General features: G+C 47.2%; 1 protein-coding gene across 2 annotated transcripts in view; it reads left to right on the forward strand.

The window, feature by feature from the left end:
- Window positions 1–2,329: 2,329 nt before the first annotated feature.
- MBD6 (methyl-CpG binding domain protein 6) overlaps window positions 2,330–27,360 on the forward strand; it is a 78,018-nt gene continuing 52,987 nt past the window's right edge. Inside the window, exon 1 of one of the 2 annotated variants that reach the window (XM_040425745.1) lies at window positions 2,330–2,783. The gene's annotated coding sequence lies outside the window, so the exon portion shown is untranslated. The remainder of the gene's footprint in view (window positions 2,784–27,360) is intronic. The other variant, XM_040425743.1, reaches the window with a different exon arrangement.

Genomic DNA, 27,360 nt, shown 5'->3' on the forward strand with positions numbered 1-27,360 from the left:
GTGCTCTTCTCCCCCACTTATCCATAGTGCCCCCCCATAATGCATGCCAGTATATAGGGCCCCCAGTAGATGCCCCGATAGTGCTCCTTTCCCCCACACTTCTCCATAGTGCCCCCCATAATGTGTGTCAGTATGTAGGGCCCGCAGTGGAAGCCCCCATATTTGCCAATATATAGGGCCCCCAGTAGATGCCCCCATTGTGATCCCCCCCTTCTCCATAGTGCCCTCCCATAATGTGCCAGTATATAGAACCACCAGTAGATGCCCTGATAGTGCTCCTCCCCCCTTCTCCATAGTGCCCCCCATAATGTGCCAGTATATAGGGCCCTTATTAGATGCCCCCCATATGCCAGTATATAGGGGCCCCCAATAGATGCCCCCCTCTCCATAGTGCACCCCCATAATGTGCCAGTATATAGGGCCCTCATTAGATGCCCCCATAGTGCTCCTCCCCCTTCTCCATAGTGCCCTCCCATAATGTGCCAGTATATAAGGCCCCCCAATAGATGCCCCCACATAATGTGCCAGTATATAGGGGCCCCCATAAGTGCTCTATTTCCCCCTTCTTGCTATACTATACTAAAAATAATTAAAACAATAAACACTTATACTTACCTCCATGACACTCTCAGTGTCTCAATGCAGGCCTCTTCTGGCTTGTGTCCCGCTCTGTACGGCTCAGGTGGCGCAATGACGTCATCGCGCCGCCTGCAACGGCCTCTGAGAGGAACGGGCAAGGGAGATGCCTCTCCCCTGCCACGCACCGTTCATCTGTACGGCGATACAGATGACTATAGAGATGAGCGCTTCCACAATGGAAGTGCTCATCTCTCCCTGCCACTGCCGCCCGGCCCCCTAGTGGCCGTGGGCCCTCGGTCCATGACCGAGTGCCCGAATGGTCCGTCCGCCCCTGCCCATGAAACAGCCTTTCAGTGAATTGTCCGATTACTTTTGGTCCCTTTAAAAACAGGGTGCCCCATGTAAAGGAGCTGAAACTCCTAAACCCTTTATTCAATTTTAATGTGGATACCCTCAAATGAAAGCTAAAAGTCTGGACTTTATGTCCATTATATAACTATAACTTGAATATGTTTTAGCAAACAGGTAAAAAAAAATAAAAAATTCTGTCAGTGTCCAACTATATATGGACCTAACTGTAGCTGCCAGGTCTTAGCAGACCCAGATCAGCTCAATAGTGAGGTTGTACAAATCTCTGGGGTTGTATCCCCCTTGTATAGGAGGAATCAGAAATAATAATAAAAAAATTTTTTAATGTCCCCCAAAGGTCTCGTATGACCTTATGAGGACACAAAGTGTAAAAAAAGAATAAATAAATAAAAATACGAGCTCACCAGAGCTCCTAGCCCTTCCCTTGGCAACCATAACCCATACTGTATATCAAAATGACCGTTGCGGAAAGGGGACATCATTAAAAATAAATATTTCAGTTGCACATTCTGCTATTATTAAAGGGGTTCTGCAGTTTTTTTAAACTTGCATGGAGCTTAGCCGCGCCCAGGCCATCGATACTAGTCGTGGCGTCACTGGGCCTGCGGTAAACAGCGAGAAGGCCGCGGCGCTGCTGGAGCGTCGCCGCCTTCTCAAACAGCTGATCGGCGGATAGATCATCAGTTTAAAAAAACTGCAGAACCGTATTTTCCTGGGGATAAAAAAATACAAGAATGAAAATAAAACCACAAAAAAGGCGCAAATGTAATTCACATGAAACAAGTCATGGCTTTCAGAAGCATGTACTAGGAAGCAAAAAAAAAACATTAAAAAAAAAACGGAAAATGCTCTGGTCAGGAAGGAGGGTAAAGGCCTAGCCTTGAAGTGGTTAAGGTTTTTTTTTTAGAAGATGTTCTCCAACAGCTGAGGCCGCCAGTAACCACACAGGGTGACCCGTTTTTTGCATTTTCTTCTCTCAGTAAACAGACGAGATGACCCGTTTGGAGGACGAGCAGCGCTCTCCCGCCTGTCACTCCCTCCTGTGTTACTTTTTATGTCACGGAACCGTTCGTGTCACCAGCCATTTTGTGCAGGTTACTGGAACCCTTCTGAGTACGCGCCGCTAGAACTACAATTCATCTTGTCCGTCTCATTCTTCATAAAAGCGATTATCGCGACTGGCGACAAGTCATTAACCCTTCCGCCTGTGACAGCAAAGGAGTGAAAAAAAAAAAAAAAAAAGCAGGAACGCTACGTATTGCATTTGCCCACAACCAAAATGGCGTCTCGCGCGCTCCTTCCCGGCTCCCGTAGTGCGGCTTGTGTATTGTGGGCATGGAATCCCCAGGGCTGCCCTCCGATCCTCTCGGCGCATGCGCAACAGGAAACTCCATGATCTGGCTCTGGAGCCCAGGGAAGGAAAAACAGCCACTGAGAAGAGAGAGGCAGGGGTAGCTGGGAAATCTAGTAGCAAGCAGTGAGCACAGGCCTGAGCCAGCCAGCTGCATTACCTGCCCCCCTATCCTCTAAGCGGACGGACCCCCGGGGGTGGTGAACAGGTTCTCTGGGCACTGCACGGAGCAGAGTGACACAACGACCCCCCACTGCCAGCCAAGAGGAGCCTGATAAGGAGGGGCTGCTGCTGCCAGGACATCAACAACATCCCCAAACCAACAACAACAAGAATGAGAGGGAAGCAGTAAACCGGGGCAGGCTTTATTGCTCTTTGTTGTGGCATTTATTAACCCCCCCTGCTCCGGAGGCCTGGGAGGAAGGGGCAGCTGCTGCCTGTCATCCGCACGGTGCTGCCCACAAACTTCAGCTGCCGGAGGTAAGTGACAAGAGCATGTCACCTCTCCAGGTGTGGGGGCAGGGATAGGACGAGCCCTGTCTGGGTCTCAGATGGAGACGAACTCGACCAGTTCTGGACACAGCTCTTCTCTCCCCTCTGGGGCTGCACAACCATTCTCAGGACTTACCTGGCTGTGGGGCTAGCGTTTACACCGCAGTAATGTATGCTGTGCCCTGGGATGTGGCAAAAGGTACGTGGAACCGCGTCTGCAGAAGTTGTCCACCGCCTGACACGGCCACACAAGCTGCCGCCAACTGTCAGTGAGCGCCATACGTATCATCGCCTAACCGTATAGATCGTCCCCGTGCTACATGCGTTTTATGCGGACAGCACGCCGACCCATTCGTTTCTGTGGGGCCATGCGCACGTCTGTATTTTTTATTTTTTTTCCGCGTCCGTATGGCCGTTCCGCAAGTTATAGAACATGTCCTATTCTGGTCCACATTGTGGATGAGAATAGTCCTTTCTATTGATGGGAGTGAGAGAAACGCGGAAGGTATCCGTATTTTGTGGATTTGTTGGTTGCGGACTGAAATCCGGACACGTGTGCATGAAGCCCAAGGGTGTTTTGCGGTGGTTTTCAGCACTCTCACCTGCTGCAGATGTTAGCTCAAATTAGGAGATGCGGGCCACACAAGTGACTTTTCTGTTTCTGCCTAGTGGCTTTATTTTTTATACATTTGGTGACTTTTTTTTTTCCAGGCGCTTTCCATATCCTCCTGGATAGAGAAAAAAAAAGTTTCAGTATGTTAATAAATAAAAAAAAGTTTTTTCTAGCAGTTTTTTTCTCTATGCATAAGGATATGGAAAACAGCTGAAAAAAAGCCATCCATACATTTTATTAAAAAAAAAAAAAAGCCGCTAAAATGCCATAAAAATTGTTTGCAGTATGTAAAAAGTTTTTAGGGCTTATTTTCAGTGGTAAAAAAATGCAATAGTAAATTCATGTGTACGGGCCTTTAGGGTACATGTGTAGATTATGCAGCTTTTGGGGCAGTTTTTGTTATGTTTTTGCCTCCAAATCTGGATATGCTACTTGCAGATTTTGTCCCAGATCTCACCCCTTGCATTAGGGCTCATGTACACCGCCATGTGTGCCCCGTGCCCGCCTGCATACAGCGGGTCTGCAATATAGGGCATCGGCCCTGTGCACTCCGTCTCAAGCATGGGAACCCTTTGACTTGAATGGGTCCACAGTCCTCAAGATACAGAGAGGAAGCACGGCGGAGCGCTTCTGCGGGATTCCGGTCCATGCCTCCGCACCTCAAAAAAAATAAAACCTGTCCTATTTTGTGAATGGGTCCACATTCGCAAACTGTGTGCACACGGACAGTGCCCATGCATTGCGGACTGCAATTTGCAGTCCACAGCACTGGCATGGGGCATGAGCCCTTACAGGCTGCTAGATCTGCACTAGTGTTGAGCGAAGCGAACTTCGGATGCTTCACCCGAAGTCACTTCGTTCAAGACTTCCGAATAATACTGTACGGAGATCAGTCTCTGTACAGTATTAGAATGTATGGGCTCTGATGAGCCGAAGTTTGTTATTCGCGAAGTCGCGCGTGACTTCATTGAGTTGATTCTTAAAGTGGAAAACCACTTTAAAAGCTGAAACCGAACTCGGCTTCTGTTCCATCTGGTACCTTGGAGCCGAAGCCGAACCCTACTTTAAAAATCAGCTACCGAAGTTACTCAATGAAGTCACGCGCAACTTCGCAAATAACTAACTTCGGCTCATCGGAGCCCATACATTCTAATGCACAGGCACAGACCAAGGGGCAGCCGCATGCGGATCGCGGACCCATTCACTTGAGTGGGGTCCGCGATCCGCATCCGACGGTCTGCACCGCAAAATAGTAGTGCGTGCGCTACTTTTTTGCAGTGTGGAGGCACGGCCAGAAACACCACGGAAGCACTCCGTGGGGTTCCGATCCGTGCCTCCGTTCCGCATCTCCGTGATTGCGGACCCATTTAAGTGAATGGGACCGCGATCCGTGATGCGGAATGCACATGGCCGGTGCCCGCAATACGGCCACGGGGGGGCACGGTCGTGTGCATGTAGCCTAACACTGTGAATTCTTCATATGAAAATTCAGGCGCAAAATGCAGTGTGTGCCTATGCCCTAAGGCAGGGGTAGGCAGCCTCCGGCACTCCGGCTGTTGTGAAACTACAACTCCCAGCATGCATACTTGCTCTCCTCTTCTAAGAACTCTCGTAGAAATGAATGGAGCATGCTGGGAACTGTAGTTTCACAACAGCTGGAGTGCCGAAGGTTGCTGATCCCTGCTCTAAGGGACGGCTACACACGCCGACAATGGTCGTGGCCAGGATCACAGGGGCATCGCAGTGTAGAGGTAATCTCATAGAAATAAATGGTGTTCCGCTACTGCGACCCCTGATTTACCAATTTTTTTTTTGCTATTCAGGAATTGCAGTTGTACACAAGCGACCCCCTTCAATTTTATGGGATCACCACTATACTGCGATGTCCCTGCGATCCTGGCTGCGACCAGGGTCACCGTGTAGCATACCCTAAGGCCTCTTTCACAGGGGCGTCGTGTGTGAGTGCCAGACAAGATGCGGGTGCGGTTTTTCCGCGTGAGTGCAAAGTATTTTAATGCGTTTTGCATGCACGTGAGAAAAATCTGCATGTTTGGTACCCAGACCCGAACCCGGACTTATTCACAGAAGTTCGGGTTTGGGATCGGTGTTCTGTAGATTTTATTATTTTCCCTTATAACATGGTTATAAGGGAAAATATTAGCATTCTTAATACAGAATGCTAAGTAAATTAGGGATGGAGGGGTTAAAAAATAAAAAAACAATAATTAAACTTGCCTCGTCCACTTGTTCGCGCAGCCCATCTCTTCTTCTTTCTTCTTTTGAGGACCTGGGAGAAAAAGGAGCTTTGGTGATGTCAATGCGCTCATCACATGGTCCATCACCATGGTGATGGACTATGTGATGGACCATGTGATGAGCGCAGTGACGTCACCATAGGTCCTTTTCCTTCCAGGTCATCAAAGAAGAAGAAAGGAGAGCTGGGCAGTGCGAACAAGTGGATGAGGTGAGTTTAATTATTGTTTTTTATTTTTTAACATGCTGCGATTTTTACGCAACGCACCAGCGATGTGTGAAAATGACTGCTCATGTGCACAGCCCCATTGGATTGAATGGGTCCGGATTCAGTGCGGGTGCAATGCGTTCACCTCACGCATTGCACCCGCACGGAATTCTCGCCGTGTGAAAGGGGCCTAAGGGTGCTTACTTTTTTTTTTTTTACATGAAATTCATGCATTTTTTTGGGGGTTTAGGGTACTTTCACACTAGAGTTTTTCTTTTCCGGCATAGAGTTCCGTCCTAGGGGCTCAATACCGGAAAATAACTGTTTTATCGTGCACATGAGATTTGTCTAATCATTCAAGGTGCTGATACTGTACAACAATACTGTTTGTGCACGAAAATCAATGTGGGAAAAAACGCACATAATCCGCACTGTGTGTAGGTGGCTTTAGGGCACTTTCACACTAGCTTTATTCTTTTCCGGCGCTGAGTTCCGTCCTAGGGGCTCTATACCGGAAAATAACTGATCAGTTTTATCCCCATGCATTCTGAATGGAGAGCAATCCGTTCAGGATGCATCAGGATGTCTTCAGTTCAGTCTTTTTGACTTTTCAGGACGGAGATAATACCGCAGCATGCTGCAGTTTTATCTCCGGCCAAAAAAACTGAACACTTGCCTGAATGCCGGCATTTTTTTCCATAGGAATGTATTAGTGCCGGATCCGGCATTCAAATTGCCGCATTGACGGAGCCGGTATTCTGGTCTGCGCATGCGCAGACCTTGAAAAAAAAAAATGATGACACCGGAAAAACAGATCCGGTATTGCAATGCATTTTTCTGACTGATCAGGCATTTTTCAGACTGATCAGGATCCTGATCAGTCTGAAAAATGCCTGATCAGTAAAGAAAAATGACATGCCTTTGCATACAGTTTGCCTGATCAGGCAGGCAGTTCAGGCAATGGAACTGCCTGCCGGAATCAAACAACACAAGTGTGAAAGTACCCTTAGAAAAAAAACGCAAGTAAGATGTGACTAGGGCTACTTTCACACTTGCGTTGTTTAATCCGGCGTTCAATTCTGACACTGGAACTGCCCGCCGGATCCGGAAAAACGTGTGAAAATGGGTTACATTTGAATGCTGATCAGGATTTTGATCACAATGAAAAAAACGGATCCGCCATTTATGGACTTTAACTTTTTTTTCACATTTATCGGGTTTAACATGGAAAAGCCGGATCCGGTTTGACGGAACACACGGCGTTAATTCAAGTCAATGGGAAAAAGGCCGGAATCGGCGTTCAGTCAAAGTGTTCCGGATTTTTGGCTGGAGGTAAAAATACAACATGCTACGGTTTTCTGAAAAGTCTGATCAGTCAAAAAGACTGAACTGAAGACATCCTGATGCATCCTGAACGGATTAGGGCTCTTTCACACCTGCGTTCTTGTCTTCCGGCATAGAGTTCCGTCGTCGGGGCTCTATGCCGGAAGAATCCTGATCAGGATTATCCTAATGCATTCTGAATGGAGTGAAATCCGTTCAGGATGCATCAGGATGTCTTCAGTTCCGGAACGGAACGTTTTTTGGCCGGAGAAAATACTGCAGCATGCTGCGCTTTTTGCTCCGGCCAAAAATCCGGAACACTTGCCGCAATGCCGGATCCGGAATTAATGCCCATTGAAAGGCATTGATCCGGATCCGGCCTTAAGCTAAACGTCGTTTCGGCGCATTTCCGGAGCCGACATTAAGCTTTTTCTGAATGGTTACCATGGCTGCCGGGACGCTAAAGTCCTGGCAGCCATGGTAAGTGTAGCGGGGGAGCAGTATACTTACCGTCCATGCGGCTCCCCGGGCGCTCCAGAGTGACGTCAGGGCGCCCCAAGCGCATGGATCATGTGATCGCATTGGACACGTCATCCATGCGCATGGGGCGCTCTGACGTCATTCTGGAGCGCCCCGGGAGCCGCACGGACTGTAAGTATACCGCTCCCCGCTCCTACTATGGCATCCAGGACTTTAATAGCGTCCTGGGTGCCATAGTAACACTGAAAGCATTTTGAAGACGGTTCCGTCTTCAAATGCTTTCAGTACACTTGCGTTTTTCCGGATCCGGAGTGTAATTCCGGCAAGTGGAGTACATGCCGGATCCGGACAACGCAAGTGTGAAAGAGCCCTTACTCTCCATTCAGAATGCATTAGGATAAAACTGATCAGTTCTTTTCCGGATTTGAGCCCCTAGGACGGAACTCGGCGCCGGAAAAGAAAAACGCTAGTGTGAAAGTACCCTTAGGGGTAGTTCCGTTGCCTGAGCTGCCTGCCTGATTAGGCAAACTGTATGCAAACGCATGTAATTTTTCTGACTGATCAGGCATTTTTCAGATTGATCAGGATCCTGATCAGTCTGAAAAATGCCTGATCAGTCAGAAAAATGCATTGCAATACCGGATCCGTTTTTCCGGTGTCATCAGGCAAAACGGATCCAGTATTATTCGTTTTTCTCATTTTTAAAGGTCTGCGCTTGCGCAGTCCGGAAGGACGGATCCGGCATTCCGGTATTTTGAATGCCAGATCCGGCACTAATACATTCCTATGGAAAAAAAATGCCGGCATTCAGGCAAGTCTTGGCATTCAGGCATTCAGGCAAGCATGCTACGGTTTTCTCTTTTGCCTGATCAGTCAAAAAGACTCAGAATGCATGGGGATATGCCTGATCATTTCTTTTCCGGTATAGAGCCCCTAGGACGGAACTCTATGCCGGAAAAGAAAAACTCTAGTGTGAAAGTAGCCTAAAAAGTCATGTTTTACTTGCCTATTTTTCAGAGGTTTTTCTTTTTTGATAGAAAAGTCCCCAGGAAAATGTCTGAAAACTGTTTACAGGCAAAAACCCCAGAAAACTGTCTTACAAGTCAACTACAAAAAAATGCAGCATTTGTAGGGTGTTGGTAATTTCCTCACATTTGGCGTCTGCCTGCTTCTTGCTGGCACAAAAAAAACAGTGGGGAAGATTTATCAAAACTGGTGTAAAGTAGAACTGGCTTAGTTGCCCATAGCAACCAATCAGATTCCACCTTTCAATTTTGACAGCTCCTTTGGAAAGTGAAAGGAGGATTCTGATTGGTTGCTATGGGCAGCTAAGCCAGTTCTAATTTACACCAGTTTTGATAAATCTCCCGCAGTGTTTTTAGAAAAAGACTGCGTTCACATCTCCATTTCGGAGATCCGGCTGCCTGATTGGCCCAGAAAAAATAAATAAAGTTGCATGTAATTTATTTATTTTTTTCCAGCCGGATTTTAGGCCTCATGCACACGACCGTTGTGTGCACCCGTGGCCGTTGTGCCGTTTTCCGTTTTTTTTCGCGGACCCATTGACTTTCAATGGGTCCGTGGAAAAATCGGAAAATGCACCGTTTTGCAGCCGCATCCGTGATCCGTGTTTCCTGGCCGTGAAAAAAATATGACCTGTCCTATTTTTTTCACGGCCAACGGTTCACGGACCCATTCAAGTCAATGGGTCCGTGAAAGAACACGGATGCACACAAGATTGGCATCCGTGTCCGTGATCCGTGGCCGTAGGTTAGTTTTTATACAGACGGATCCGAAGATCCGTCTGCATAAAGCTTTTTCAAAGCTGAGTTTTCACTTCGTGAAAACTCAGAACCGACAGTATATTCTAACACAGAAGCGTTCCCATGGTGATGGGGACGCTTCTAGTTAGAATACACTACAAACTGTGTACAAGACTGCCCCCTGCTGCCTGGCAGCACCCGATCTCTTACAGGGGGCCGTGATCAGCACAATTAACCCCTTCAGGTGCGGCACCTGAAAGGGTTAATTGTACTATCATATCCCCCTGTAAGAGATCAGGGCTGCCAGGCAGCAGGGGGCAGACCCTCCCCCCCCTCCCCAGTTTGAATATCATTGGGGGCCAGTGCGGCCCCCCCCCCCCCCCTCTATTGTAATAATTCGTTGGTGGCACAGTGTGCGCCCCCCCCCCCCCTCCCTCCCTCCATTGTAATAATTCGTTGGTGGCACAGTGTGCGCCCCCCCCCCCCCTCCCTCCATTGTAATAATTCGTTGGTGGCACAGTGTGCGCCCCCCCCCCCTTCCTCCCTCTATTGTAATAAATCGTTGGTGGCACAGTGTGCACCCCCCATTGCCCCCCCCCTCCCTCTATAGCATTAACAACGTTGGTGGCCAGTGCGTGGCCTCCCATCTCTCCCCCCCCCCCCCATCATTGGTGGCAGCGGAGTTCCGATCGGAGTCCCAGTTTAATCGCTGGGGCTCCGATCGGTAACCATGGCAACCAGGACGCTACTACAGTCCTCGTTGCCATGGTTACTTAGCAATAGTACAATAGTAGAAGATTCATACTTACCTGCTGCTGGCTGCTGCTGCGATGTTCGTGTCCGGCCGGGAGCTCCACCAACTGGTAAGTGACAGTGACAGGTCTGTGCGGCGCATTGCTAAATGAACCGTCACTTACCAGTAGGAGGAGCTCCCGGCCGGACACGAACATCACAGCTCCCAGGTAAGTATGAATCTTGTACTATTGCTAGTAACCCGCTGCCACCAATGATCGGGGGGGGGGGGGGGGGGGGCGCAAGATGGGAGGCCGCACACTGGCCACCAATGTTGTTAATGCTATAGAGGGAGGGGGGCCAATGATTGCCACCAACGATTTATTACAATAGAGGGAGGAAGGGGGGGGGGCACACTGTGCCACCAACGAATTATTACAATGGAGGAAGGGGGGGGGGCGCACTGGCCACCAATGATATTCAAACTGGGGAGGGGGGGGGGGGGGTCTGCCCCCTGCCCCCTGCTGCCTGGCAGCCCTGATCTCTTACAGGGGGATATGATAGTACAATTAACCCCTTCAGGTGCGGCACCTGAGGGGTTAATTGTGCTGATCACGGCCCCCTGTAAGAGATCGGATGCTGCTAGGCAGCAGGGGGCAGTCATGTACACAGTTTGTAGTATATTCTAACTAGAAGCGTCCCCATCACCATGGGAACGCCTCTGTGTTAGAATATACTGTCGGAAATGAGGTTTCACGATCTAACTCATATCCGACAGTATATTCTAACATAGAGGCGTTCCCATGGTGATGGGAACGCTTCAAGTTAAAATATACCATCGGATTGGAGAAAACTCCGATCTGATGGTATAAAAGGGACTCCGGACTTTACATTGAAAGTCAATGGGGACGGATCCGTTTGAAATGGCACCATATTGTGTCAACGTCAAACGGATCCGTCCCCATTGACTTGCATTGTAATTCAGGACGGATCCGTTTGGCTCCGCACGGCCAGGCGGACACCAAAATGACTTTTTTTTTCATGTCCGTGGATCCGCCAAAAATCAAGGAAGACCCACGGACGAAAAAACGGTCACGGATCACGGACCTACGGACCCTGTTTTTGCGGACCGTGAAAAAAAACGTTTGTGTGCATGAGGCCTTAGAATGGAGATGTGAACAAAAAACAGAATCCCGTGCCATTCGCTGACCCCTACCGGTGTGTCGTGTAGCTAAGAGACAAAAGCCTTATTGCTGGACCATTCTGCTCTAAGCGCTGCCCAGGCCTCATGCACACAACTGTATCCGTTATGCGATCCGCAAAACACTGAAACTGTCCGTGTGCATCCTGCATGTCCCGCCATATTAACAATGCCTTCTCTTGTCCACAAAACGTTCTAACTTTTTTGCAGGACGGCGGACCGTTTGAGTCAAAATATTGGAATATTTTCCTAACTTTTAGCTCCAGATGTGTTTTTACAGCGTGCGGATCTTACATTATGACAGATTGTATCAATGGAATATTCCTCTTGTGCCGTAAAGGACCCATTTACAAGAGTTTACCTCACACGTCTCCCATTTGTGATGATTACATGCTGTGCTCTGTAGTCCGCCTTTTTCGCGGCTCGCAGGCGGACCCATTCACTTCAGTGGGGCCGCAAAAGATGCGGACAGCACTCCATGTGCTGTCTGCATCCGTAAGTCCATTCTGCAGCTCTAAACAAAAAATAGAGCATTTCCTATTCTTGTCCGTTTTGCGTACAAGGATAGGACATTTGTGAAGTAGTGAAAAAAAAAAATGTCTGCAGGCTCTTGGCCGGTATCCGTGTTTTGCGGATCCGCAATTTGTGGACCGCGAAACAGGCTACAGTCGTGTGCACTACGGAGAGAGGCCTCATGCTCACGACCGTATTTTGTTTCCGTGTCCGAAGTTTTTTTGTTTTTTTTTTGCGGATAGGATGCGGACCCATTCATTTCAATGGGTCCGCAAAAAACGCGGACAGCACACCGTGTGCTGTCCGCATCAGTATGTCCGTTCCGTTGCTCCGCAAAAAAAATAGTGCATGTCCTATTTTTTCTAGTTTGCGGACCAGGATAGGCATTATTACAATGGAGCCGCAAAAAAAAAACCGGATGCCATACGGAACGTCATCAGTTTTTTTTGCGGACCGCAAAAACACATACGGTCGTGTGCATGTAGCCAGATTCTGTGGGTTTTCTGTCCGTGCCTCTACACAGCAAAAAATTTCATGCACTACTTTTTTTGCGTTGCGGACCGTTGTCTGCAGACGGCGGTCACACCGTCGATAGCCGTGCATTGCGGACCGCAGTGTTTTGTCCTTAAAATATGAAAAACCTAATTTACATAAGTCAGTGGGATTGGTTGGGTCATTACATTGATTTGACAGGTGTTTTTTTGGGGGAAACCCTTATTTTATGACAAATGCCAACACAGTATAAATAAATGCAAACTTTATTTGTACATATTAAATAATGATAAAATGGATCATACAGTGGCGGCTACATATACAGAAACAGTGACGACAACTCCGTATCCTATTAGGTTTATAGAACCAGAAATTGGTGTCAGAATTATTCTACACATAAAGGAATAAAGTGTCGTGTGCCAAATTCAACATATGACAATTAAAGGGTTTCGCTTGAGGTGAAACGCACGTCGGGGTTTGAGCTATACTGTCTGTATTTTACTCTATACTTCCCTATTGGTCTTATTAGCCACACCTGCAAACTAGGTGTAGACTTCTGTCTGATTACTTTTGGCACTTGCCCTTTAATTGTCATTTTCTGTTCTACCATATGTTGAATTTGGCACACGACACTTTATTCCTTTATGTGTAGAATAATTTCTGGTTCTATAAACCTAATAGGATACGGAGTTGTCGTCACTGTTTCTGTATATGTAGCCGCCACTGTATGATCTATTTTATCATTATCTAATATGAACTAATAAAGTTTGCATTTATTCATACTGACTGTGTTGGCATTTGTCATATAATAAGGGTTTTGCTATTTTTGTCTCTAACCATACACAGATTTACAAATTTATGGGGCCATCATTATCTTTTTGGGGAGGTTAAAAAAAAAAAAAAAAAAAGAAAACCCACAATAATCACCAGCAGTTTTTGTATTTGTGTTGTTTTTTTTTTAATCTACATATTGGGGGCGATTTATCAAAACTGATACAAAGGAAGACTTAGTTGCCTTAGTTGCCCATAGCAACCAGTTGATGCCCAATCGTTTTTCAGAGATGCTTTAGAAAAATAAAGGATCTATCTGATTGGTTGCTATAGGCAACTATAAGCCAGTTTTCCTTCGCACCACTTTTGATAAATCTCCCTCTGGCTTAGTTGCCCATAGCAACCAGATTCCACCTTTTATTTTTCAGTGCTGTTTTCATTTGAACCAGTTAGGATAAATCTCTCCCACTGTGTCTTACCACTAGCATTTTCTTCATGGTGTTTTTCCTTTAGGCTACATGCACACGACAGATGTTTTTTGAGGTCCGCAAATTGCGGATCCGTGTTCCGTTTTCTTTTTGCATCCGTTCCATTTGTCCGCAAATTTTGGAGGTTGTGTTTCAGTGTGTCTTCAGTTTTTTTTTTTGCGGTCTGCAAAAAAATCCTGAAGGCTGTAATTCTTGTCATTTAATATATACAGGTTTCCCAGCAACCATCCGCTAAAAAAAACGGATGCGGATGACATATGGATGGCTCCGTTGGTCATCCGCATTCTTTTATGGACCCATTGACTTCAATGGGTCCGCAAAACATTTATTGCGGACAAGAATAGGACATGCAATACTTTTTTTGCGGATGGGAAACAGGGACAGCGGACGCGGAAAAGAAATGTTTGACTACACTGCAATTTTAATGGCTCCATAGAAATGCATGGGTAACCATCCGATCAGCCAAAAAAAACGGAATGGACGCAGAGAAAAATATTGTGTGCATGTAGCCTTATAGAAATGATGATGTGAAAACACCAGGAAAAAAATGACAAGAGCTACAGCATAATTAACAACAATGCTAGCACCGAAAAACACTTGTGTGTCCTGTGTTTTATATTTCCCATAGAACCTCAACGACCATCTGCAGCTGGTGTTTTTACAGCCAAAAAAACACCACTGAGGGTACTTTCACACTTGCGGCAGAGGATTCCGGCAGGCAGTTCCGTCGCCGGAACTGCCTGCCGGATTCGGCAAAATGCATGCAAACTGATGGCATTTGTCAGACGGCTCCGGATGCGGATCCGTCTGACAAATGCATTGAAATGCCGGATCCGTCTCTCCGGTGTCTTCCGGAAAAACGGATCCAGTATAAATTTCTTTTGCATTTTTTTCTGGATCCGTTTTTCCTGAACACTTAATGACGGATCCGGCATTAATACATTTCAATGTAAATTAATGCCGGCATTCCGTCAAGTGTTCAGTATTGTTGGCCGGAGAAAAAACTGCAGTATGCTGCGGTATTTTCTCCGTCCAAAACGCCGTTCAGTGACTGAACTGAAGACATCCTGATGCATCCTGAACGTATTGCTCTCTATTCAGAATGCATGGGGATAAAACCGATCAGTTTCTTTCCAGTATTGAGCCCCTAGGACGGAACTCTATGCCGGAAAAGAAAAACGCTAGTGTGAAAGTACCCTAAAATGCAAAATTGCATAAAAACAGCAGTAAGAAAACGGTGAAAGCCCGCTGAGGCTATGTTCGCACAACTAGGGCTCATGCACACGTCCGTTGCCCGGCCGTGTGCACCGCACATTACGGATGCAGACCCATTAAAGTAATCCGGAAGGTCCGGTGCGGAACGGAGGCACGGAACCCTACAGAAGAACTACGGAGTGTTTCTGTGGGGTCTCTCTCCGTGCCTCTGCACCGCAAGAAAAATAGAACATGTTTTATTTTTTTGTGGTGTGGTCGGATCACTGACCGATTTAAGTTGAATGGGTCTGGATCGATCTGGGGAATCTGCACAGGTGCTGTCCGTGCATTGGGGACCACAAATTGCACCCCAAATTACACCCCCAACCTTCATCAGGCCTCAGATAAGACCCTAATATCGGATCAAAAATAACTAAATGGACTTATTCTTCAACGACGCTCACCGCTCCCTGGTCCTCTCCGGGCCCCTGGTACACTGTGATGTAATGTTGCCCAGCATCGGTGTGTGCACAGTGAGGACTGCACAGCTCCCACAGGTTACCAGGGAGCGGTGAGTACAGCCGCAGGGCGTCGCTCACCGCTCCACGAGCCTCCTGCATGCTAATGACCGGTTCCATAATAGAAGCGCATACTAGTATTCGTTTCATAAGGCCTCATGCACACGAACGTATTTTCTTTCCGTGTCCATTCTGGGTTTTTTTTGTTCGTTTTTTTGCGGACCGTTTACGGAACCATTTATTTCAATAAAGTGAAAAATACGGTAGGTCCCATACACACGTCCATATCCGTTTTGCTGTCTGCAAATCGTGGATCTGCAAAATACAAATGCAGTCCATGTTGCATCCACATTTTTTGCAGACCCATTGACTTCAATAGGCCCACAGTGCACATTTTGTGGACAAGGATATCACATGTTCTACTTTTTTGGGCAATGGACATACGCATATGGAAAGTACACTGATCATCGTTGTGCTCTCCACTTCCGTATGTCTGTTTTGCAAAATGCGGACCACTGATCCATTTAAAGAAATGCACCTGCAAATAAAATGTGGCCGGCACACAGACCGCATCCGCAATCCGCGATTTGCATACCGCAAAACAGATACAGTTGTATGCTTGAGGCCTTGAAATCCACTGTGGATTCAGTCTTGGAAAACCAAGGTGGATCCTCTGTCAAATGCCACCAACAGACTCCCATTGACTTCAGAAGTGGCAGCTTACTTCCTAGGGTGCCCTCACGCACTGCAGATTTTGTTGCAGAAATTTCCGCAAATGAAAATCGGTTCCATTTATTTGAGTGGGGCAGCAAGCACATTCTGGGAATTGGATCTAATTTTCAGTTGTGGAAATTTCTGCAACAAATCCTAAGGGTACTTTCACACTTCCGGCAGAGGATTCCGGTAGGCAGTTCCGTCAAAACGCATGCAAACTGATGGCATTTGTCAGACGAATCAGGATCCCGATCCGTATGACCAATGCATTGAAATGCCGGATCCGTCTCTCTGGTGTCATCCGGGCCGGATTCGGCATTAATGCATTTCATAGGGAAAAAATTCCGGTTCCGGCAAGTGTTCCGGAATTTTGGACGGAGATAAAACCGCTGCATGCTGCGTTATTATCTCCGTCCTGAAAAGGCAAAAAGACTGAACTGAAGACATCCTGATGCATCCTGAACGGATTGCTCTCCATTCAGAATGCATTAGGATAAAACTCATCAGTTCTTTTCCGGTATAGAGCCCCTAGGACGGAACTCAGCGCCGGAAAAGAAAAACGCTAGTGTGAAAGTACCACATTGATTTTCATGCAGAAAAACGGTATTGTTGTACAGTATCGGCACCTTGAATGATTAGACAAATCTCATGTGCACGTCGCTTTTTTCTTCCATGCGGAATTAGATCTCTTGTGCAGATTGGTATTATATAGATTTCAATGGAGTTTTTTAAAATAAACACGAAGGGGGTCATTTATTAAGACCAGCGTTTTAGACGCCGGTCTTAATAGCCCCTATAACTGGGGGTAGATTCGTCTAAGTTATGAAGAGGCGCCGGTCTCTACGTAACTTTGGCACGCCAGTCTAAATCTAAGCCAGCTTCCTTCCTGTCTTACATTTAGACCATTTTCTGCACCTAAAACAGGCGTAGAAAATGAGGCATGAGATGGGCCTGTCCCCGCCCACACCACACCCACTCTTTCTGACCTGGCGTGAGCGGGGAAAACGTCTTAGATTGCAGCGCAAATAACCTTTGCGTCGCAATCTGCTCTTGGATAGTAAATGACCCCCAAAAAATGCACAGAAAAAGACACACTGCGATAAATATTCAGTACTTTTAAATGCTTGGTTTGGATTTTCTGCATACAGATGTGCGCCATGTGCAGGAACGCTTAGTAGCAGATTGAGAGTGTGGTTTTTGCATTGAAGACCGCAGAGAAGCAGGATAAAAGCTAGCGGTTTTAGGCTACATGCACGCGACCGTTGTGTGTTTTGCGGTCCGCAAATCACGGATGGTGTCCGTGTGCGTTCCGCAATTTGTGGAACGGCACGGACAGCCTTTAATATAACTGCCTATTCTTGTCCGCAAAGCGTGGACAAGAATAGGACCGGTTATATTTTTTTTGGGCGGACCACGGAACGGAGCAACTGATGCGGACAGCACACGGAGGGCTGTCCGCATCTTTTGCGGCCCCATTGAAGTGAATGGGTCTGCATCCAAGCCGTCAAAACTGTGTCTCAGATACGGACCAAAACAACGGCCGGGTCCCTAGTACTGGTTTTACAAGAGTTTTTAGCAGCGTTATTGCTGCCAGAAAATCTTCGGAATTATCCCACCCAAGGGCTGGATTAGAAAAACTGGCAAAAACGCTTCTAAAAACCTTTCCAAATCCTTCACTTAAAAACTCATCTAAAACTGCCACCAAATTACAAATCTGCCAGCAAAAACTGCCTGTCTTCTGCTACTGATACTGAGTTTTCTGCTGTGGATTTAAGCCATGTGAACCTCAGAGTCCTGAAAGAAAACTCCAAGAGCTACAACAGGCATTCTCAAACTGCGGCCCTCCAGCTGTTGCAAAACTACAACTCCCAGCATGCCGGAACAGCCTTCAGGTATCCGCTTACAGCAGGGCATTGTGGGAGTTGTAGTTTTACAACAGCTGGAGGGCCGCAGTTTGAGAATGCCTGAGCTACAACATGCTGCGTTTTTTAAAAGAAAACAAAAAGACAAAAACGCCACCTAATAAAACCCCCGGAGCAAAAAAACACTTGTGTGTCCTGCATTTTATCATTCCCATAGACCTTCAGCAAACATCATCATATGATGATGTGAGCACAATACAATAGACCCGCACCCGATCAGTCCAGTCGTGTGAATCAGCCCTGAGGGTTCGGCCCATCTTATAAAGTGCTGGCCTATCACAAGCATACGCCATCACTTTATGAATGTGAATGTTTGGTCCGCAGCAGTGGTTCATCACTGAATTCCTTTGTGTCGGGAGAACTTCGACGGGAACACTAAATCAGCTTTGAGGTACCTTTCTTCCAGAGGTTGGACCCTCATAAACATAAAGTGATGGCACATCCTATTTACAGTTGCAAGAAAAAGTATGTGAACCCTTTGGAATGATATGGATTTCTGCACAAATTGGTCATAAAATGTGATCTGATCTTCATCTAAGTCACAACAATAGACAATCACAGTCTGCTTAAACTAATAACACGCAAAGAATTAAATGTTACCATGTTTTTATTGAACACACCATGTAAACATTCACAGTGCAGGTGGAAAAAGTATGTGAACCCCTAGACTAATGACATCTCCAAGAGCTAATGGGAGTGAGGTGTCAGCCAACTGGAGTCCAATCAATGAGATGAGATTGGAGGTGTTGGTTACAGCTGCCCTGCCCTATAAAAAACACACACCAGTTCTGGGTTTGCTTTTCATAAGAAGCATTGCCTGATGTGAATGATGCCTTTCACAAAGGAGCTCTCAGAAGACCTACGATTATGAATTGTTGACTTGCATAAAGGTGGAAAGGGTCTTTAAAAGTATCTCCAAAAGCCTTGCTGTTCATCAGTCCACGGTAAGACAAATTGTCTATAAATGGAGAAAGTTCAGCACTGCTGCTACTCTCCCTAGGAGTGGCCGTCCTGTAAAGATGACTGCAAGAGCACAGCGCAGACTGCTCAATGAGGTGAAGAAGAATCCTAGAGTGTCAGCTAAAGACTTACAAAGGTCTCTGGCATATGCTAACATCCCTGTTAGCGAATCTACGATACATAAAACACTAAACAAGAATGGATTTCATGGGAGGATACCACAGAAGAAGCCACTGCTCTCAAAAAAACATTGCTGCACATTTACAGTTTGCACCAGAGCACCTGGATGTTCCACAGCAGTACTGGCAAAATATTCTGTAGACAGATGAAACCAAAGTTGAGTTGTTTGGAAGAAACACACAACACTATGTGTGGAGAAAAAGAGGCACAGCACACCAACTTTAAAACTTCATCCCAACTGTGAAGTATGGTGGTGGGGGCATCATGGTTTGGGGCTGCTTTGCTGTGTCAGGGCCTGGACGGATTGCCATCATCGAAGGAAAAATGAATTCCCAAGTTTATCAAGACATTTTGCAGGAGAACTTAAGGCCATCTGTCCACCAGCTGAAGCTCAACAGAAGATGGGTGTTGAAACAGGACAACGACCCAAAGCATAGAAGTAAATCAACAACAGAATGGCTTAAACAGAAGAAAATACGCCTTCTGGAGTGGCCCAGTCAGAGTCCTGACCTCAACCCGATTGAGATGCTGTGGCATGACCTCAAGAAAGCGATTCACACCAGACATCCCAAGAATATTGCTGAACTGAAACGGTTCTGTAAAGAGGAATGGTCAAGAATTACTCCTGACCGTTGTGCACGTCTGATCTGCAAATACAACCAAACGTTTCCTGAAGTTATTGCTGCCAAAGGAGGTTCAACCAGTTATTAAATCCAAGGGTTCACATACTTTTTCCACCTGCACTGTGAATGTTTACATGGTGTGCAATAAAAACATGGTAACATTTAATTCTATGTGTGTTATTAGTTTAAGCAGACTGTGATTGTCTATTGTTGTGACATAGATGATCAGATCACATTTTATGACCAATTTTGTGCAGAAATCTGCATCATTCCAAAGGGTTCACATACTTTTTCTTGCAACTGTACATGTGTTATGGTGGCGGTCTGTGATGGGCACTGGTGCCGCATCTTTCACCTTTCTCTTGCAGCTGATGCTTATGGGTCCTTAGGCACCAATTCCACCGCTCCCTCGTTTCTCCTGTCTGCAGTCCACGGTCTGCTCCTGCTGGCATAGGTTCTCCCAATGTCAGCAAGAATCGCCATCTGTGGGTTTATAAGGCACCTTCCCCTGAGCTTTCCTAGTTGCTAGTAACCAGTGAAGGTGTGCTGTTCTGTTTGTCTACCTGTGAACCATTCTCTGCCTGTTTACTGACTCGGACCCCCTATTGCCTGTTCTGACCTTAGCCTGTTTACCATATTGACCCTTTGCTGCCTGCCCTGACCTCAGACTTGTTTCAAGGATTTTCACGTGTGCTGCCTACCTTTGGCCACTGCCTGTTTCCTGACTGCGAGTATTGCCTGACCCCACTGTGCCTTGCATCGATGTCTCTGACCCTTGTAAGTCAGGTGCCAACTACACCGGGACTGTTCCAGGAGGTAGCGGCCTGGTCGCTTCCTTGCAGCGAAGGCCAGATCTCTGTATAGGGGCTAAATGTTGATGACCGGGGGACATGCCGAGAAGCGGCCAGATAAAAACCGCTGCGCGCAGCAATATTTTTCCATATGTATATTTGCAGGGTTGTGGCTGCATCTCTGCCGGTCCCCATTAGGCCTCTTGCACACGAACGTGTGCGCCTCGTGGCCGTGCTGCGGGCCGCAATACAGGAAAACCCACCGTGGGGCAGCTGCAGCGGATCGCGGACCCATTCACTTTAATGGGTACTCAATCCGGCCGTTCCGCAAAAAGATGTTGTATCTTTTTGCGGAACGGAAGTACGGGACAAAACCCCACAGAAGCACTCTGTAGTGCTTCTGTAGGGTTCCGTTCCACACCATTCCGCCTCTCCGGATTTGCGGACCCATTGAAGTGAATGGGTCCGAATCCGTGATGCGGAATGCCCACGGAACGGTGCCCGTGTATTGCAATACGGCCACAGGGCGCACACGTTCGTGTGCAATAAGCCTTATTGTGAATGTAGCCAGCAATGCCGGAATGCAGAGAGACCTGGCAGGCTGTTCCCTACCGGAACAGCTTGCCACATCTCTTAAATGAAAATGTGAAACAGGCCTTAACCGTTTATGCCTCTTTAAAAGTAAATAAATAAAATGTTTCCCATAAAACCCCTTTAATAACCCTTTAAGGTAAATTCACGTTTTTCCCTAGATATGCAGAAAAATCTGTGTGTATCACATGCAGATTTTTCCACGGATTTCACCCTTGCCATTGCAAAGAGTATAATCTGCTCCTGAAAACTCTATTTGTAGCTATTGTAATGTGTGGATTTTCAGTACAGAATCCTCAATGAAAATTCACAAAAATCTGCCAAATCTTTCAGAATCTGCAGCATAGGCCCTGGATGGAGCCTCTGATGCAGATGTGAATGTGGTCTTGCTCTGGCCTATCCGTGGCATTATTCAAACTAAAGTGGATATGCCCACGTGGTCTTCCTGAATAATCATAGGATGTTTTCTATGAGAGAATGTGATGGTTAAGGACCCATGTGCCACCCCACAAGGGCCGTGCATGCTGCCTTGGCATATGGTGAGGACTGGCCATAGACCTTACAGGGAAATTTCCCGGTGGGACAATGCCCGGGGGGCCAGCCACCCAAGCTCTCCTCACCCCCCCTTCCCCCCCTTCCTTCCCCCAGCTTAGTAAATTAGGACATGATGCTCTCAGCATTAATTAATGTAGGAGCATCATGCACTTATGTGCTTGGCCGACGGTCTCAGGTGTCTTCCTGAAGTCAATATATATCACTGTCCTCGGGATGGTAATACAGTTAAAGGCCTCATGGACACGACCGTTTTTCGGGTATGCATCCGAGCCGCAGTTTTTGCGGCTCGGATGCGGATCCATTCACTTCAATGGGGCCACAAAAGATGCGGACAGCACTCCGTCTGCTGTCCGCATCCGTTGCACTGTTCCGTAGCCCCGCCTAAAAAAATATAGCATGTCCTATTCTTGTCCGTTTTGCGGACAAGAATAGGCATTTCTACAATGGGCAGCCCGTTCCGTTGCGGAAGGCACAAGGGCCGCTTCCGTTTTTTGTGAATCCGCGGTTTGTGGACCGCAAAAAATGGCACGGTCGTGTGCATGAGGCCAAATACTGCAGCAAGGGCAGTAGCATTTTGTGCTGCACTATGGTATTGCTGACCCATTCTCTACTTCTGTTAGCCCTGCCTACTTATGTTGTCCCAACTTCTTTTAATTTGCACCTGTCTACAACATGGGGCCACTCTTGGGGTTTTTTCTAGGGCCACTTTAAGTTCCCAGTCCGCCCCTGCTTGAACCCAACATGTGCAAGGGATGCTGGAAAATTTTGATCTCTACAATTTTGTATACAGCTCTGGAGATATACTAGAGGCTGTAGCCCAGGATTCTTAAGAGATAAGAAATGCAAAGTATTTGGTCAACCTTTTTTTGAAGATTAAATTTGGATGGAAATAGTTGTGAACAGGAGTTAAAGGGCAGCCCCCCGGGCTGAACAGGAGTTAAAGGGCAGAGCTGAACCCGGACATACCTCCATTTTCACCCTGGCAGCCCCCCTGACTTGAGCATCGGAGCAGTTCATGCTAAATCGCGCAGGGGAAAGGCATTTTCAGGAGTTCCGGTGATGAACCAGGCTCTCCATGGGGCTGCCAGGAAGCCCGGTGACGTCACGGGCACTGATGGGCGGGCTTTAGCACTGCCCTAGCCAGTAAAACGTCTAGGGCAGCGCTAAAGCACGCCCATCAGAGCCGGTGACGTCAACGAACACACTGCCGGGATGAAGCCTCCGCCCGGCAGTGTGTTATTGTAAACAAAAGAGCCCTTGCCCTGCGCGATCCAGTGCAGGGCAAGGGAGCGCATCGGAGAATGAGATGCTCCAATGCTGACGACAGGGGGGCTGCCTGGGTGAAATTATGGGTATTTCCAGTAGGGTTGTTGCGGGTATCGAAATTTCGATACCCAATCGATACTTTTGTCCCGGTATCGATACGATACCGGGATTTCCGTTTTTTCGATACTGGGCTGCGCTTCTGCGCAGTCTAGTATCTCTGAACATGAGCGCGCTGCTATCGGCGCGCTCATGTTCTCTCTCAGCAGCACGGGGAGAAGGAAGCTGTCCTCCCTCCCCCTGTGCTGCTGCCGCTGCCGGCAATGAGAAGAGAGGGGCGGAGGAGGGGCGGCAATGAGAAGAGAGGGGCGGAGGAGGGGCGGCAATGAGAAGAGAGGGGCGGAGGAGGGGCGGCAATGAGAAGAGAGGGGCGGCAATGAGAAGAGAGGGGGTGGAGGAGGGGCGGCAATGAGAAGAGAGGGGCGGAGGAGGGGCGGGCGCACTGCGCCACCAATGATAGGATTACTATCGGAGCGATGGGAGGAGACATCAGCTTCACTAGTGGGCGTTCCTTTTCCCTGCGCTGCGATTGGACAGCGCTACAGCCAGGGAGAAGGAACGCCCACTAGTGAAGCTGATGTCTCCTCCCATCGCTCCGATAGTAATCAGCAGCATGTGGAGCAGGAGAGGAGACAGTAATGGGGCACTGCGGGCGAACGGAGCGGCGCCCAGGACTAAATGGTGAGTGCTGAGACATCGCTGGGCGCCGCTCTGTGTGGCCTAATAGTGAAAGTCTGGACTCATATACAGTAGTCAGTCTTTAACACATACAGGAGGCGGGTGCCGGCAGCAGAATCGCATTGCCGGCACCCTGCCCCTGACAGGGAGCTGCGATCAGCGGCAGTTAACTGCCGCTGATCTGCTAGTACCCGCCTCCTGTATAAAGGGGTAAAATCATTGGTGGTGCAGTGTGCCCCCCCCCCCCCTCAATCCCCCCATCCCATTAAAATCATTGGTGGCACAGTGCGCCGGCCCCTCTCAACCCTCCAGTATTAAAATCATTGGTGGCAGTGGCCACAGGGACCTCTCCACTCCCCCTCATTGGTGGTGCAGTGGCAGCTTCTGATCGGAGCCCCAGCTGTGTAAGCCTGGGGCTCCGATCGGTTACCATGGCAGCCAGGGCTACAGAAGCCCTGGTTGCCATGGTAACATCCCTGATGCTGTGTGCACAAAGCACAGAGCAGCAGGGACAGTGTGGAGTCCTATTCACCCTGATAGAGATCTATCAGGGTGAATAGGAAAAGGGATGAAAGATCCCAGGTTCTAGCCCCTAAGGGGGGAAATAGTTATTAAATAAAAAGTGAAAAAAAAAACAAACACTAAAATATGAAGTATAAATCACCCCCCTTTTTCCAATTTCACATATAAAATATATAAATAAACATATTACATCGCCACGTCAGAAAAGTCCAAACTATTAAAATATAAAAAAAAAATCTAGGTGGTGAATGCCGGAACAGAAAAAATAAAATAAAAACTGCGCGATTCGCCATTTTTAAAAATGAGGAATGCACGTGGCTTTTTTTGTTTATTTTTTTCGCGTGGTATCGAGTATCGCAATACTTTTTCATGGTATCGAAACCGAATCAAAAATTTGGTATCGCAACAACTCTAATTTCCAGGTTCAGCTCTGAACCCGGATAACCCCTTTAAAGGGAATCTGTCAGCAGTTTTGACTCTGACAGATCTTCTGACAGCTTTAGGTAGGGGCTGGGAAGAACAGGACAAACAAACACATTTTGTAGGAAAAATAGTGAATATGAGGTTTTAGGCTATGTTCACATGACTGTTTTAAGAACAATGGTGGTCTATGGGGTTATTCTTTTTTTCCCCCTTTTTTTTAACCCTGTTCTTTTCTTCATGTGAATGTAGCCTCATTTTACCAGATTCTGCTGCTGCAAGTGCCCTGGAGGCGGGGCTTCACTGTGATGTGCTCCTGGGATTGAGCTGCTCCACGGCTCCTCCCCTCTGCTCTGAGTGACAGCCATGGTCTCCTGCAGCTGTCACTCAGAGGGGAGGGGCTGTGGAGCTCCGCCCTCGGGACATGCAGGAGCAGAACCAGGCAGAATAAAAACGACTCCTGATAATGAAAGCTCCATAAAATGTAATGTTTTTCCAGTTCTTCCCAGCACCTCGCCAGTACTGTCAGCAGTTTTGCAAAAAATAAAAAATAAATCCTATTCATGGATGTTTTTCTGTGTGATAACTTTTTTTTACCTGCAAAATGCCCTTTCATTTAGTTTTTGGGGTGGATTTACTTAGTTTTGTCTTTTTTTTGTTTTTTAAGCACCACAATTGCAGTTTTCCGGGAATAATTATTTTTTTAAATTTGTCAAAACCACCAATTATCTCAAAATCGCGGTGCATTAAATGTTTTGTGCTTAAAAATTAGCTGTTTTGGCCTGCTTCTATGGGAGATTTCTTTTTGCTTGGCTACTTTGCCTGGACTCTGGTTCTGCTTCAAAATTGTCCACTGCCGGTGGGTGAGGTTTAGGTCGTACGCGGCAGCCACAGCATGTGATGCAACTTTAAAGGGGCTGTCCAGTATTTAGAACTTTCCTTTTTTAAATTTGAACTCCAGGCTGGACTAAATCATACTCTTCCGCTCCCCACCACTCTGTTTTGGCTCCATGAGTCTCTTCAGTGGTCTTCTGATACCCATTCTCTAAATGTCTAGACGTACGGACAATTTGCGCCACTGCAGCCTATGACCTTAAAAGAGACGTGCAGCTTGGGGACATATCATCACTGAGGCCAGTCATTGGCTGCAGCGGCGCACATGACCCTATGGCCTCTTTCACACGGTCAGTATTTGTAAGCCCAAACCAGAAGTGGAACCGACAGAGAAAAGGTATAATAGAAATATTTGGACCCACTCCTAGTTTTAGCTTACAAATACTGATGTAAAAATAATAACCGTGTGAAAGAGGGCTATCTGGGGATTGGAAGACTGCTGAAGGGAGCTGGAACGGAGCAGCAGGGTGCAGGATTTTTTATTTTTTAACTGCTGGTACAACAGCCTGTGGTTCAAAGTAAAAAATAAATAAAAATACACAAAGCTCGTCAACCCTATCAAGTATACAATAAATTGCATGTCCCAGTGTAAACTGAACTTAATATTTTGACAGTTAAAGGGGTCATCAGTAGCAGATCAGTGGGGGTCCAGCTCCTTGCACCCCTGACGATCATCTGTTTGAAGGGACTGCGCCCCATCCTATTCAGTGTTTACCTGTTTGCAGTCTTAGGCCTCATGCACACGGCCGTTGCCCGGCAGTGGCCATATTGCGGCCCGCATACAGCGGGTCCACAATACATGGGCACCGGCCGTGTGCACCCCGCATCACGGATGCGGACCCAGTCAAGTCAATCCGGAGCTGCAGTGCGGAACGGACGCACGGAACTCCACGGAAGATACAGAGTGCTTCTATGGTGTTTCTGTCCGTGCCTCCGCACCGCAATAAAATAGAACATGTTTTTTTTCTTTTTTCTTTACAATGCGGACGAATCACGGACCCATTCAAGTTGAATGGGTCTCGATCCGTCCCAACCGCCACACGGATGTTGCCCGTGCATTGGGGACCGTGTGCATGAGGCCTTACTTTGTTGTGGTGGTGCAGTGTAATTGGAGCTGTTCCGTCCCATTCAATTGAATGGGGGAGTAAGGCTGCGTTCACACTTGTGTCCACATTCCAGCAGGCTATTCCGTTAGCCTGCTCCAGCATAAATGCCGGCTGTCGGCTTGACAAAAAACGCTGCATGCAGCCGTATTTGTCCTGCCGAACCCTGACATTTATGCCGGAAAAGCAAAAAAAAAATTGGATGACATCCGTGTAACATCACATTGCGTCATTTTTTTTATTTTTATTTTTTATTTTTGCGGATCCATTGTAAAAATGCCTGTCCTTGTCCGCAAAATGGACAAAAATACGATATATTCTATTTTTTGAAGGGACCGGACATATGGAAACAGAATGCACACGGAGTCCTTTCCTTTTTTGCGGACCCATTGAAGGGAATGGTTCCGCATACGAACCTGGAAAAAATGGAATGGAAAAATAAATCTGTTCTAGTGCACGAGCCCTTATACAGTGAGCTCCGGTAGGCTGATGCTTAGACCGATCCGGCTACTTGAATCCAAACGTAACTGTGAACGGGGGCTAAGCTATCATTTCAATGCTTCGCCCCTTCCTAGTAAATGGTATGCAGGTAAACAGTGGAGAGGATGCAGTGCCAGGAGTCAGACTCCCATCATCTGATATATGATGATCTATCCTGAGGATGAGTCATCAATATCATGTAAGCAGACAACCGGTATAACCTATGCAGGTAGGGTTACCCAGTCCAGCTGTCGGGGAATTACG

This window comes from Bufo bufo, chromosome 3, assembly GCF_905171765.1.
Source record: "Bufo bufo chromosome 3, aBufBuf1.1, whole genome shotgun sequence".
Lineage (NCBI taxonomy): Eukaryota > Metazoa > Chordata > Amphibia > Anura > Bufonidae > Bufo > Bufo bufo.